The 15,000-nt window shown below is 40.3% G+C and overlaps 1 protein-coding gene across 11 annotated transcripts in view; it reads right to left on the bottom strand.

The window, feature by feature from the left end:
- The window catches only part of LOC128704766 (zinc finger protein 84-like), a 516,148-nt gene that overhangs the window by 450,695 nt on the left and 50,453 nt on the right, over positions 1-15,000 (bottom strand). Inside the window, exon 3 of one of the 11 annotated variants that reach the window (XR_011390969.1) lies at positions 7,705-7,898. The exons of the other annotated variants lie outside the window; for them this stretch is intronic. The gene's annotated coding sequence lies outside the window, so the exon portion shown is untranslated. Of the gene's footprint in view, positions 1-7,704; positions 7,899-15,000 lie in introns of those variants that run through there. 11 annotated transcript variants of the gene reach the window in all.

The raw sequence follows: 15,000 nt of genomic DNA, 5'->3' as shown, positions 1-15,000 counted from the left end.
ATCCTCCACCTTCCCTACAGTACTCAAAATAGCAAGGGTCACCCCGATCCACAAAGGAGGAGACCAAACAGACCAGAATAACTATAGGCCAATATCCAACTTACACCCTCTCTCTAAAATCTTCGAAAATTTAATTAATAAGCGAATCTACTCCTACCTCATCTCCCAAAACATTCTCAACCCCTGCCAATTTGGATTCAGGCCTAATAAAAATACTAATGATGCCATTATACACATGCTAGAACATATATACAATGCAAGAGAGAAAAAAGAAGTCCCACTGGGGATCTTCATTGACTTATATAAAGCTTTTGATACAGTTGACCATGACTTGCTCCACGTAAAATTGTCACACTATGGTATAAGAGGGCACTCCCTCAACTACCTAAAGTCATACCTCAGCAACAGAAGCCAATATGTGTACACAAATGGGGCAAACCCTTCCACACAACCAATTACAGTTGGTGTCCCACAGGGAAGTGCCCTTGGCCCTCTTCTCTTTCTCATTTACATAAACGACCTACCAAATGCATTGCAACTACTCAAACCCACACTATTTGCAGATGACACTACATACGTCTTCTCTCACCCGAGCCCAGTCACGCTAGCCAATACTGTAAATACCGAATTACAGAAAATATCTACCTGGATGAGGACTAACAAACTTACTCTAAACATTGACAAAACCTACTTCATTCAGTTTGGTAACAGAGCTACAGATGTCCCTCTTAACATAATGATAAACGGATCACCTATCACAAAGCTCACAGAGGGAAAATTCTTAGGAATCCACCTTGATAATAGACTCAAATTTCATACACATATACAACAAATTTCCAAGAAAATTTCCAAGACTGTAGGCATACTATCGAAGATACGGTACTATGTTCCACAGTCAGCCCTCCTGGCCCTATATCACTCTCTTATTTACCCCTATCTCACCTATGGAATTTGTGCATGGGGCTCAACAACAATTAACCATCTCAGACCACTAATTACCCAACAAAAGGCTGCAGTTAGAATGATAACAAATTCTCACTATAGGCAGTACACTCCACCAATATTCAATACACTAAACCTACTCACCATACAAAACATCCATACTTATTACTGCACCTATTACATACATAGAACACTTAACTCTGATATTAACCCTCCCCTCAAACATCTCCTTGCCAACCTCAACAGAACACATGACCATAACACAAGGCACAGATCACTCTTTGATGTTCCTCGTGTCCATCTCACACTATGCAAAAACTCAATGCACATAAAAGGCCCTAAAATCTGGAACTCATTACCTGTAAATATAAAAGAAACACTACCTGTTTATAAATTCAAGTCTCTTCTCAAAGATCACTTACTCACCCAAAACCAAATAAATGACTGACTTACTGAATTGACTGACTGACTGAATGGCTTAAGGTTAGACTTTTTCACTGAAGAGGACCCTGAAATGGTGTCAAAAATAGCTGATGTCTTACTGTCAGTTGTATAATGTACTGCAGGGAAAAATAAAACAGAAATCTATTACAGAATTTTTGCACACTCCAGTAAACCATCAACTTCAGTACCAGTACCTCTACTATCCACCTCGGCCCAGTATGGCCACAGCATAACTATCCACTCTCTTCACAATCATCAACAAACACCAGTACCCACAATGTACGGTAAGAAATACAGTTGACCCTCGACCAACGATGGCATCGTAAAACGTTAAATCCGACAAGCGACATAATTTAATGCAAAAATTTTGCCTCAGCTAGTGATAAAAAACTCGACCAACGTGATTCGTTCCATTCGAGACACATCCACATGTGGCCTGAGCGCGTCTCACTTGTCCTGTGGGTGCCAGTGTTTACAAGCCAGCCAGCCACAGAGGTCGCATCCAAATATATAATCGGAACATTTCATATTATCACAGCAAAATAAGTCACCATGGGCCCCAAGAAAGTTTCTAGTGCCAACCCTAAAGCAAAAAGGGTGAGAATTGCCATGGATATGAAGAAAGAGATCATTGCTAAGTATGAAAGTGGAGTGTGTGTCTCCGAGCTGGCCAGGTTGTACACGAAACCCCAATCAACCATTGCTACTATTGTGGCCAAGAAAACAGCAATCAAACCATACCCAGCTGTTCTTGCCAAAGGTGCAACTTTGTTTTCGAAACTGAGATCACAAGTGATAGAAGATGTTGAGAGACTCTTATTGGTGTGGATAAACGAAAAACAGATAGCAGGAGATAGCATCTCTCAAGCGATCATAAGTGAAAAGGCTAGGAAGTTGCATGACGATTTAATTAGAAAAATGCCTGCAACTAGTGGTGATGTGAGTGAATTTAAGGCCAGCAAAGGTTGGTTTGAGAGATTTAAGAATTGCAGTGGCATACATAGTGTGATAAGGCATGGTGAGGCTGCCAGTTCGGACCAAAAAGTAGCTGAAAAATATGTGCAGGAATTCAAGGAGTACATAGACAGTGAAAAATTGAAACCTGAACAAGTGTTTAATTGTGACAAAACAGGCTTGTTTTGGAAGAAAATGCCAAGCAGGACCTACATTACTTAGGAGGAAAAGGCACTCCCAGGACATAAGCCTATGAAAGACAGGCTTACTCTGTTGAAGTGTGCTAATGCTAGTGGTGATTGCAAAGTGAAGCCTTTATTGGAGTATCACTCTGAAACTCCCAGAGTGTTCAGGAAAAACAATGTCCTCAAGGCTAATTTGTGTGTGCTGTGGAGGGCAAACAGTAAGGCATGGGTCACTAGGGGCTTTTTCTATGACTGGTTACACCATGCATTTGCCCCCACTGTGAAAAATTACCTTCTGGAAAATAAATTGGACCTTAACTTAAGTGCCTCCTGGTATTAGACAATGCTCCTGGTCATCCTTCAGACTTGCAGGAGCGACTTTCTGGGGACATGAGCTTCATCAAGGTCAAGTTTTTGCCTCCTAATACCACTCCTCTCCTGCAGCCCATGGACCAGCAGGTCATTGCAAACTTCAAAACACTCTACACAAAAGCTATGATTGAAAGGTGCTTTGTAGTGACCTAAGAAACTCAATTGATTCTAAGAGAGTTTTGGAGAGATCACTTTAGCATCCTAAATTGTGTAAATATTATAGGTAAGGCTTGGGAGGAAGTGACTAAGAGGACCTTGAACTCTGCCTGGAAGGAACTGTGGCCAGAATGTGTAGACAAAAGGGATTTTGAAGGATTTGAGACTAACCCTGAGCAGCCTATGCCAGTTGTGGAATCAATTGTGGCAATGGGGAAGCCCTTGGGGTTGGAGGTTAGTGGGGAGGATGTGGAAGAGTTGGTGGAGGACAACAATGAAGAACTAACCACTGATGAGCTGCAAGATCATCTTCAACAGCAAGAGGCCAGACCTGAGGAAACTGCTCCGGAGGTGGAGATAGAGAAATTGAAGAAGTTGTCTACTTCAAAGATTAAGAAAACGTGTGCAATGTGGCTTAAAGTGCAAACCTTTTTTGATGAAAATCACCCTCACACATCTATTGCAAGCCGTGCTGGTGACTATTACACTGACAATGTTGTGAAACACTTTAGGAATGTCATAAAGGAACGGGAGGTACAGGCCTCTATGGACAGATATATTGTGCGACAGAGGTCCAGTGACTCTCAAGCTGGTCCTAGTGGCATTAAAAGAAGAAGGGAAGTAATCCTGGAAAAGGACTTGACACCTCAAGTCCTAAAGGTAGGGGATTCCCCTTCTAAACACTAACACCATCCACACTCTCCTCTCCTCCCGTCCAATCAATCATCGCCAGATCTTCAATAAAGGTAAGTGTCATGTAATTGTACATGTCTTCTTCAGTTTGTGTATTAAAATTAATATTTCATGTGGTAAATTTTTTTTTCAATACTTTGGGGTGTTAGGAACGAATTAATTTGATTTCCATTATTTCTTAAGGGGAAAATTAACTCGACTAACGATGAGCTCTCAGGAACGGATTAATATCATTGGTCGAGGATCCACTGTACTATTATTTCTTTTGCATTTATAGTCTTAACCCTTTGAGGGTTGATCACGTACTAGTACATCATTGTAGCCACGGTCAGTCACGTGCTTGTATGCATAAATTCTAGCGCCTTCAAATTTAGCAGGATTGAGCTGGTAGGCCTGCATATGATAGAATGGGTCTATGTGGTAAGAGTGCGCAATAGGAAAAACAGTTTTTGCACCTGCACTGAATTGTGGTAGTGGTAATTCATTGCGCCTTTGTCACCAAGCCAAGCATAAGGAATACTTCATTCTCAAGCAGTGTGGGTTTTGGCTGGCTGGCTGGCTGGCTGGCTGGCTGGCTGGCTGGCTGGCTGGCTGGCTGGCCGGCTGGCTGGCTGGCTGGCCGGCTGGCTGGCCGGCTGGCTGGCCGGCTGGCTGGCCGGCTGGCTGGCCGGCTGGCTGGCCGGCCGGCTGGCCGGCTGGCTGGCGGCCGGCCAGCCGGCCAGCCAAGCCAGCCAAGCCAGCCAGCCAGCCAGCCAGCCAGTCTGTCTGTCTGTCTGTCTGTCTGTCTCACAGGTACAGTACACATAAATACAAGTATATATAATGTAAATTACCTAGAATAACCAAAAAAATCAAGACTGGCAAATAATATGTATCAGGACTGAGATGTGATGCAGTGACTACTGCATCATGTGTAATATGTGTTGATTCACTAGCAGCTTTCTCTGAGACAGAGAGACGAGCAGACTCTGAGACAGAAAGACAAGTAGACAGACATGTTTATGTGTATAAACAAATAGAGCGAAGGCAATGTACCCTCATCAAATGTCACCACTGTCATTAGTGGAGTAATAAGATGAGTGACACATATCTTACACCATGATTCAATTATTATTATAATTATATTCTTCTGCGTATAATTGTATTTATGTGTACCTGTGAGACAGACAGACAGACAGACAGACAGACAGACAGACAGCCAGGCAGACAGACAGCCAGCCAGCCAGCCATGTTGTTTACACAAACCCATTCTCCCTTCCTCACCAAAATATTGCTGGGACCTATAAATACTATGTATATAAGTATTTCTAGACAATAGTATGTGACTAAAATAGGTGAAAATGTTCACCTGTCAATGTTTGTGCAGTTACTGTGTAGCATACATCGAGTGTATACAGTGGAACCTCAGCTTACGAACACCAACCATGCAAATTTTTCAAGATACAAACCGTTGTTCAGTCGATTTTTTGCTTCTGGATATGAACGAAATTTCAGGATGTGAACTTCTCCCTCAAGGGAGGTTCCTTAAATAAATAAATAAATAAAATATTTATTTCTTTGCAAATGTTACAATGAGTGTTTACGTATATGATTGGAACAAAGAAAGTTACTATCACGCCGAGACATTTTGGGCAAACTTAACCTAATACTAATAGAATATTAAGTCTAGAGAGGTGAAAAGTATACTAGTGGTTACCAATATTTTGCTGATGGTGGTGCCAACTACTGGCAGCGTTTTGAAGTTTCTCCTTTCTGTTATTATTATTATTATTACTATTATATTGTATTATCATTATTATTATTATTATTATTATTATTGTTGTTGTTGTTATACTATTAATAATTATTATTAGTATGTACATGGTGATGGGCTCTTGATTTAGGGAATTGGATCTATGCTCCAGTTACCTAAATTAATAATAATGGTAATGATAATAATAATAAAATAATAATAGGTATGCACTTATAATAATAATAATAATAATAATAATAATTATAAAATAGTAATACATATGCACTTAATAATAATAATAATAATAATGCCAACCAAGGGTCAAAAGAAAGAGGTGTAGCAGAATGTGTAATTTTGTCTTATATTGTACAAATTTCTTATGCTTCACAAAGAGACTAATAAGGAAGAAGTGATTAGAAACTATGAAAAAAGTTAGAGAAATGAAGAAGGTAGCTAGAGTGAGGCAGGTGGGCAGTGAATACTATATCTAATAAGCATAGAGATCTCCAGTGAATACTAGAAAGGACTGCCCTTCTAGCATCCAGCCTGTTACTGGGTCTTTGTAACAAGTAGTCAGTATCCTGGTCTAATTATCCATTAGAATTCAGTAAGATTCAATAGCGCTTCAGGATTACAACTGGTAGGCGACTAACTAAAGGAATTAAAATTTAATAAGTTTATTAACAACAAAATTGTCTAGGCGTATATTATCAAATTAAATTAAATTAATCAATTGAATATAATATAGGACACAAGTTCCTACACTTCTCTCATGTACAGTAGTATTGTGCTGAAGGCACATATCACATCTTCATGGCTTTTAAGTACTGTCTGGTACATTGTTAGCATTTAATAACATAATACATACACACAAACTTAGTTGTATATATATACAAGTAAGTTTGTGTGTATGTGTGTAAGTGCTCTAAGTAGTTCGCTATGTCTCAAGACTCGACTAGACTTAACCAGTGACTGACTAAAAGTCCTCACATAAACTAACTTCTTGACCAACCTGGCAATCAGAACAGCTTGCTTGAACAATAAAATGACTGATAAGCCGAACAGCAATATAACAAGCAACAGCAACACAGAATCAGGAACAAGGAGATAATATAACAACACTAAGTAGGGACCATCTGCAGATCCTCCACAAAAGTCACAAAACTCCCATACTACTGAATCTAAGTTCAGCATTAGAAAATCCCCGACTGTGACAGTACACAGATTCCAGAACAATTTAGGTCAGAAGCTGCAGCTCAGGACCTGAGTTTCTTGGAGTGTCTATGTGACACACAACCTCAGTACAATGTCGAAAATCACTAAGTCTAGACTATGTTCTGTGAACAGAGTTACACAGAACCAACAACAAGAAAGCGACAGAGATGATCTTCCAACAAGGGCCCACAGGGGAGAGAAGTAGAGAGACCTCTTGCTAAAAGAACATCAAACAGACAATCAAGCGCAGCCCAGGCAAACTACTCCAGGCAAGGTGTGACCCCCCTCGATCACGTTACTCTCCGTGGACTGCTGCTGCCCAGCAACACCGAGAAGCCGGCAGTGTAACAAGCGGAGAGAAAACACAGTAGTTAGACAATGCTGTCAGCTACTTAACACTCGAACTATGAGCACTGAATAATATATAAATGTTACATCCAACCTAATAATATAACTAAGTCAAATAATAATATAAAGCAATATATTTACAATTTAGCTAATATCGCAAATATAAGCAATATAAAATTATATGAACAGGTAATATACATTATATACTCTGTAACCCATTCAGGGGTCGCAATACCCCCCCAGCACAAAAACGTTTGCACTAGGAATTGCGTTAATATTTTTCACATGATTACTCTTATAATTACTCATGCCACTTTAATAACACAATTTAATATAAAAATAAATCAGAGTCACTCTTGTGCCAACACTTTTTACATTTTACAGTGTCTATTTCACTAAGTTATGCCCCTCATACTAGGGCAGTACACATCATATCCTATCTCTGCATACTCGTGGTTATGTACATCAGTGTGGGGAGAGGATAGCGTAGACAAGCATGACACGTTGAGGCTCGATCATAGTAGTGGAGACTGAATATGAACAGCAGTCTTGTGCGATAGACAGGAGATGGCATTCCACTCTTAAGTAGTGGTAGTGGAATGCGAGTCAGTATGGACATCTGGCACCTGAACATATGAGAAAAAAGTTCTTGACTGTGTGGTAGTGGAATGCGAGTCAGTATGGACATCTGTGTATGAGAAAACTTGAGGTGTGTAGTGAGGAGAGGGGGGTGGGGTCGGAGGCAGGACTGTGTTCTGCCACTAAGTAACTAACATCGCCAACACAACACTCTACACACTCAACAGTCAGCTTCTGTCTCCAACTGTCTCCTCACACACCAACATGTATCACCACTACTGTGAATATATAAATAGAATAATTAGACATGAGTATACATAGTTAACATGGGCTGGATAGATTATGTTACTTTACTGAATTTGACATAGCAAGTAACATAAGGTATTTGGGCATAAAATTACATTAATTTAAATGCAACAATAATAATTAAGGACGTGACAGAGCATCAGCAATTACATTACAATGACCACTGATATGTTGTACACTAATAGAGTAAGGCTGGATTATGAGAGCCCACCTTATGATCCTAGCATTTTTACTCTTCATTGTATTTATGTAGGTGAGTGGATTGTGGTCTGAAAAAACATTAACTTTAAATGGGGAAGTGCCTAAATACATATCAAAATGTTCCAAGGACACCACAAGAGCTAGAGCCTCTTTCTAAATAGTGGCATAATTTTTCTGGTGTCGTTTGAGCTTAGATGAATAGTAACATATAGGATGGAGAATGTCAGTGGATGTTGGTTTTTAGAGCAGCAGAGCACCCACTGTATAACCACTCACATCTATATGTAAAAAGAAGGGAAGATTGAAATTAGGACTCCTCAACACAGGCGCAGGGGACAGCAGACGCTTCAACCTTTTAAACAAGTCTTAACAATCCCTAATCCAGATGAACTGAAGTTTGCTACTAGTAAGCTCAGTGAGAGGTGTAGGTGGAGGTGTGTGAGCTGGCTTGCCTGTCACTTGATAGACATGGCAACGTCGCACATGATCAGCTACTGTTTCCTTCATTTTTGCCAAGTAAAATGTTTTGCCAGTTTACCGAGTGTCTTCTCGATGCCCAAATGTCCTCCAATGGGACTATTGTGAGCAAAATCAATGGCTTGTTCACGAAATGTAACTGGTAACACTACCAGATGCTTGACTGTGGTGGAAACACTATCAGCTGACAACTTACATGTATTTTTCTCCATCAGTACACCGTTACTATAATAGTAACAATTATCGAGATCCTTTGCTTCACTCTCACTAACTGCTATATCTCTGTCTTTCCAGTGACTGAACAACAAACTGATCCTTGATTAAATCATCATGAGTTAGAAATTTAATATCAGTTGTGTCCAGACTAGGTAGATGACAGGGGGGAGTTAGTGTTAATGATCCTGGGCACAGAGCATCACTAAACAACATATTCAAGCCAAAATCATTATCATCCACTAACTCAACAGGAGACAAGGATGGTTGTTTTATCTTTGACATAGCTCTAGTAATTGTGCTGAGAGGAAATAAAATAGGTTTCTCTCTACAAGCTTCAATGGCATAATTATCATCAGTGGTATTATCAATCACAAGTGGTTCCTTACATATACCAGCATGAAGGATATTGTTCCCTATCAACAAGTCCACTGACCTGATGGGAAATACACCACTGGATATACCCACTGAAATATAACCAGTATAATAGCTTGTTTCAATGTAAACTTTGTATAAATGTACTTTTGTAACAGCCCCTCCATAGGTTTCTAACAATACATCTATCTTGCAATAGGTATCATCAGTTATGGGCAGTACATCTTCTCTTAATAACATGATATAACTACCAGTGTCTCTGAAAGTAATTATCTCAGTTAGATGTGATTTGTCAAGTCCTACTTTACCTCTCAATAAGTAAGGACTCATCACTGAACGAATCTTTTCGTCAGATACACTTTCTGACGCTAGTCATCTATCCTAAGTAATATTATCTAAAACAGCGGGATCAGAGGTATTACTAGGATTTTGGTGCATTTGTTGCATGGAAGAGGATACGACTTGTGTGGGAGCGCCAGCCGCACAATCGCTTCTCGCATCTCTTTCCAACTTATAGCAATACTCTCTAGCATGTCCTTTTCTGTTACAATAGGTACATTTAACTTTCTTCTTCTCGATATCAGACTTCTGTCTTACAACAGAGACAGATTCAGGATTAAGAGTTTTCCTGGTAAAGGTACAAGAAGGTACATTAGCAGGTACATCAGGCCGGCACTGCTCAGCTGATTTAGGTTGCCAAATTCTAGGACAATTTTTAGTTACCTTGTTTCTCTGTGTTTTAGTATGTACAAGTTTGTGAGAAATTTCATAGTTGTCTGGAATGCTGCAGTTTCCAGAACATCCGAGGCAGTATGATCGATCAGATATTCTTGTATGTCAGCAGACATACAGTTGTTAAACTCTTTGTGAAGTAACAGATGAACCAGACAGTCATAATTATTGCACTTAGCAGCTCTGCACCACCTCTCAAATGCAACTTTTTTCTCACGAGCAAACTCTATACAAGTTTGATCTTATCATCACTGTAGGATACGAAATGCACGTTGATAAGTTACAGGTAACAAGTTATATGTCTCTAGAATAGTTTGCTTGACTGTGTCATAACTAATGTACTTGGCAAATGGTAAAGCAGCAGTACAAGTTTGAGCTCTTCCTGTCAAAGCTATGTGCAACAAGGTAGCTCAGTGCTTACTTGGCCAGTTCATAGCACGTGCCTGGTTCTCAAACACATCAAAATAGGTGTCTAAGTCACTCTCAAAAAACTTAGGAACCATTGAGGCAGCTTTCGGCACTTTAAATGTGTCCTGTGTTGTACTAACAAATTTATCAACTTTGTCAGATCTATCAGTCTGTTGTCTTTCGAGACGAACATTTTCCCTCTGGAAATCTTCTTTGTTCAATTTCCTCTGTGCCTCTATTTGTGCAGTCTGCTACATAATGAGGCATTCCGTCCTCTCAAATTGTTCCTCAGAGATAGGACCAGTAGGTAACAGAGGAGTACAGAATCTAACAAATGAGTCTGGATGGTCCTTAGGTCGGACACCTTGTCCAGCCATCCCTAGAGAGTTTAGATCTGGTCTAGGATAAGTAGATACAGGTGTAGCATACACAGTACTAGTATGAGGCTGAGTCATACTACCAGCTACACTCTGTACTATTGTGTTAGTCTGGCGGGAAGGTGTGAGCATGAACGGTTTTGCACTAGGCTCAGACAGTTCTGCCATAGTTGCTTTCTCTTCTACGTCATCAAATAGAGTCATACTTCCTAATAGAGACACTATGCTGTTATGGGACTATAGGACCCAACATGTATTTATAAGTAACAGTTACTCTGGAATACCTAATTATATTGAATTGATGGGGACTTTGCTCTAAATGTCAGAAGGACTGATCAACCTTATGACTGAGAGGCAGCTGGGTCAAGCCTATTTTTCTCAATATAATAGGTTATACTATAGACACATAGACACACAATTTAAATAAGTAGTTTATAAAGTTGTATTTCTTTTTGTAAAAGTAAAATTAAGGTGTGGTAGAATTGTGGTAACTGGAGAATTGTGCTTGGCAACAGTCTTTTGTTTTGGTGGGGGGAGCTTAGCCAGGCTCTCTCTCTCTCTCACTGACTCTCTCTCTCTGTGGCTGACCTTCAACCTGGCAGGATCTCTGGGTCCTTCTCCTATCTTTTGGGGCATCATGTGTGCTCCAGGGGTGAGTTTTTATAATTTAAGTTGTGGCCACCATACCCAGGGTGACTAAAGTGTGTCAAAACACTGGTTAGCCCAGAGTTATGTCAAGAGAGAAGGACAAAAGTTAATAAGGTACACCATGTGGGAGAACAGCTATGGAGTGTGTAGATCTTTGTTTTTAAAGTGTGAGGCTGTAATTGTATATTCTGTACATATCTATTGAGAATACAGTTATATTTTTATAGTAGTAGTTTACATAACCTGTGAGGAGGGCTGGTGAGAGGATATGAGACACTCAGGATGATCAGCCATAATGTAAGTATTACCCCTAGACAGATAAGGCCATTAAGTAAAAGCTACCCCACACTAGAACATGTAGTGAGAACCTTACTATCAAAGTAATAAGGGACAACCAACGTAACATGGGGGCCTGTCCGGGAGAGTTATTTGACTGCTAAAATAACTCAAAACATTCTTTGAACTATATGTGCTGGTATGGGGTAATAACAGTTGCATGTTTCTGGTAGAAGATTTACCAAGGTGGGTCAGTGGAAGTGTTGTTTTCATATATTAGTTTACAGGTTGTTTTTCTCCTAAGGTGGGAGAAAGGTTGAGTAACACATTTTTGTTGTGGTTATGGTAAGTGCTATGTGCATAGTTTACATTCAATTTGTGTTATTTTATGTGCCTGTGGGAAAACTTTGTCCACTGATACTGTAAGAGGGAAGCAAGTGTTTAAAGATAAAACTATGTCAGAAGATGAGTCTTCAGATTTTTTAGGCTTCAGGGAAGAAGGTAATAATTCATCAGTAAACATGCCTGTTAACAGTGAACATGAGGGATCACCTACTCCAGGTGATATGGAAATGGAGAGAATGAGACTGAAATTAGCTGTACTAGAGGCTGAAATGAAATTAATGAAAGCTAAGGAGGAAGAACGTCAAAGATTAGGAGGTTCTGAACAAGAGCCTGAGCAGTACTTTAACATAACTAAAGCTGCAAATTTTGTCCCTAAGTTTACAGAGAGTGACCCAGATAGATATTTTTCTTTTTTTGAGAAGACTGCTTTGGAGCAAGGATGGCCCAAACAGAAGTGGGCTACCCTAGTTCGCACACAACTTGTGGGTAAAGGATTCCAGAGAGTAGAGACTCTGGAGGGGCAAGATTTTTCTGATTATGATAAGATTAAAGAGGAAATATTGCTTGCATATCGAATGATACCTGAGAAATATAGACAAAAGTTCAGAAATAAAAAATTTCAGGATGGGCAGACCTTAACTGAGTTTGGGAATGAGAAACTGTTCCTTTTTAAGAAATGGGTTTGTTCTAAAGGAGTTAATAAAGACTATAACAAATTAGTAGATCTGATGGTTCATGAGGAATTGTACAATACAATCCCTGTTGACCTCAGAGAATATTTGGAGGACAAAAACCCAGATAATCTTTCAGAAGCACTGGATCTAGGTAACCGATTTTTGGCTCGCAGGGAATTGGTAAGTAAAAACAGTCATGCTGCTTCTGAAAATTTCCCCACTCATTCTAAACCTTATTCCAAGTCTTATGGTCATAAAGGTAAGTGGGACAAGAATTTTCAGGAACAAATGAAGGCTGAGGTGCCCTATAAAATAGAAGGAAAAGGTAAGTCAGCTGGAGTTCAAAGTTTACCTAGACAATCAGATAATGTTTCAGGTCCTCGAGTAAACAGTACCAGTCCTACACCAAATGGTAAAAATACCTTTAAGAGTTATGCCTGTTACTACTGTAACAAAACTGGACACACTCAAAAGTTTTGCTGGTCAAGGCGGCGAGATCAGGAAAGGGAGGAACCACCCAAGAGGACTTAAACTGCAGAGATACATCCAGTTGCCTGCATTAGGTCTTCAAGGCAAGGTGAGGAGGAACCTTTGGATCTAGACCCCAGGATGTGTATATTTTCTAGTAGGTCCGCAGTTGGTTTGCAAAAGGATGTAGGCAGAGTTGAGAACATACTGTCCTTGAGAGATGGATGTAGCACCTACTCTTTGCTACGTGCTGGAGTGCTGCCAGTGTCTAAGGATACCTATACTGGGGTAGATATATTGTTGAAGGGTATTACGGGTTCAACCATAAGGACACCTGTACACAAATTATGGGTAGAATCTGCATACCAAGTTGGCTATCTCCCTGTAGGCGTCTCAGATAAAATTCCCTTCGAAGGGGTCGACCTCTTATTAGGGAATAATGTTATGGGCCTGTTAGACAGTGAGGAACAACTAGTTTGGGGGAAACCAAGTCCCAAATGTTGGGAGGAAATGGCTAGGAAAACCCTGCCAGACCTTCTCCCTGATGGTTCCACCATGAGAAGTATGGCTCATGATCATGCTACCAACAGTCTTCATGATATTTCTCATGAGGATGGTGAGGGCTTAAGTTTGGTAACTCTGCTTTCTGATGTTGAACTGCAGTCAACTGAAGAAAAGGATGATCCAGCCAGAGCTGAGCATGATTGGAGAATGGATCAGTTAAATAGCGTGAGAGAGGCTGCACCTACTAGGGTGCAATTAATTTCTGTGCAGGAAAATGTCGCTGTTGCTGAGGAAAAGATGTTACAGTTAAATAAGTGTTTTCATTTCAGGGAGGAAACTCTTACAAATAATTCACCTCTATTTGCAGTATCGATGGAAGGAGAACAAGGGTTTTGTCCCCAGATGGTGATGTCCAAGGTTTCCAGGCATTTCTTCTGGTCTCAGCTGTGGGAGACTGTCAGAGAGTATATTGAGACCTATCATGTCTCTCAGTTTATAGGGAAACCTAGTCGAAGTATTAAACCTGTTCCCCTTCATTCTATTTCAGCACCAGGTGAACTCTTCAGCAAGCTGGTAGTAGATGTACTTGGTCCATTCCCAAGGACCAAACTGGGAAATGATTATTTACTCACAAATATTTGCTCCACTACCAGGTACCTGGAAGCAGTCCCTCTGCATAAGATAACAGCTCATGTAGTCTTAAGGGTTTTGATGAAGTTCTTTTTTCATGTTTGGTTTCCTCAAGCAGTGCAAAAAGACCAAGGGCCTAACTTTACCTCAAAGTCTTTTAGAAATGTTTTGAAGGGACTAAAAGTAGAGCGTCAGTGTTCGACTGTGTATCACTCTCCATCTCAAGGGGAAATAGAGAAATTACATCAAACCCTCAAGACAATGATGCAAGCCTATGGTATAGACAATACTGACAACTGGGATAAGAGGATCTCTTTCTTTGTATTTGCTGAGTGGGAAGCACTCTGGAATCTCTGAGCTATTGGCTTGGGGAGGATGGTGATGCTCCCCCCTCGGAGCTTTTCTCAGTTTCAGATACTGTTTGGCTCGTATGAGGTGGATGGTACCAGTGAACGTGCCCATCAACCAGACCAGGATGATGATGTGGGACCATAATGTGGACCATGATACTCTGGAGGCTGGAGAGGAAGTGCTGATACTGGAGCCAATTCATGTAAAAATCTGTATGGCAAGTTGCTGTGAGCTGAACATGTTGTGGGGGAAGTTCCCAGGGGTTAGATATAAAACCCACACCCCCAAGCAAGAAAAGAATGAGTATAGTGTACACAGTAACTGGTTAAAGGGTTTGAAGTTATGTCAAAAATTCAGAGAGACCAATGTTTTAATGGAATGTAAAGGGCTGCAAA

Source organism: Cherax quadricarinatus, chromosome 99, assembly GCF_038502225.1.
Source record: "Cherax quadricarinatus isolate ZL_2023a chromosome 99, ASM3850222v1, whole genome shotgun sequence".
Lineage (NCBI taxonomy): Eukaryota > Metazoa > Arthropoda > Malacostraca > Decapoda > Parastacidae > Cherax > Cherax quadricarinatus.
The sequence above is the reverse complement of the archived record's forward strand: the minus strand, read 5'-3'. Positions and strand labels throughout refer to the sequence as shown.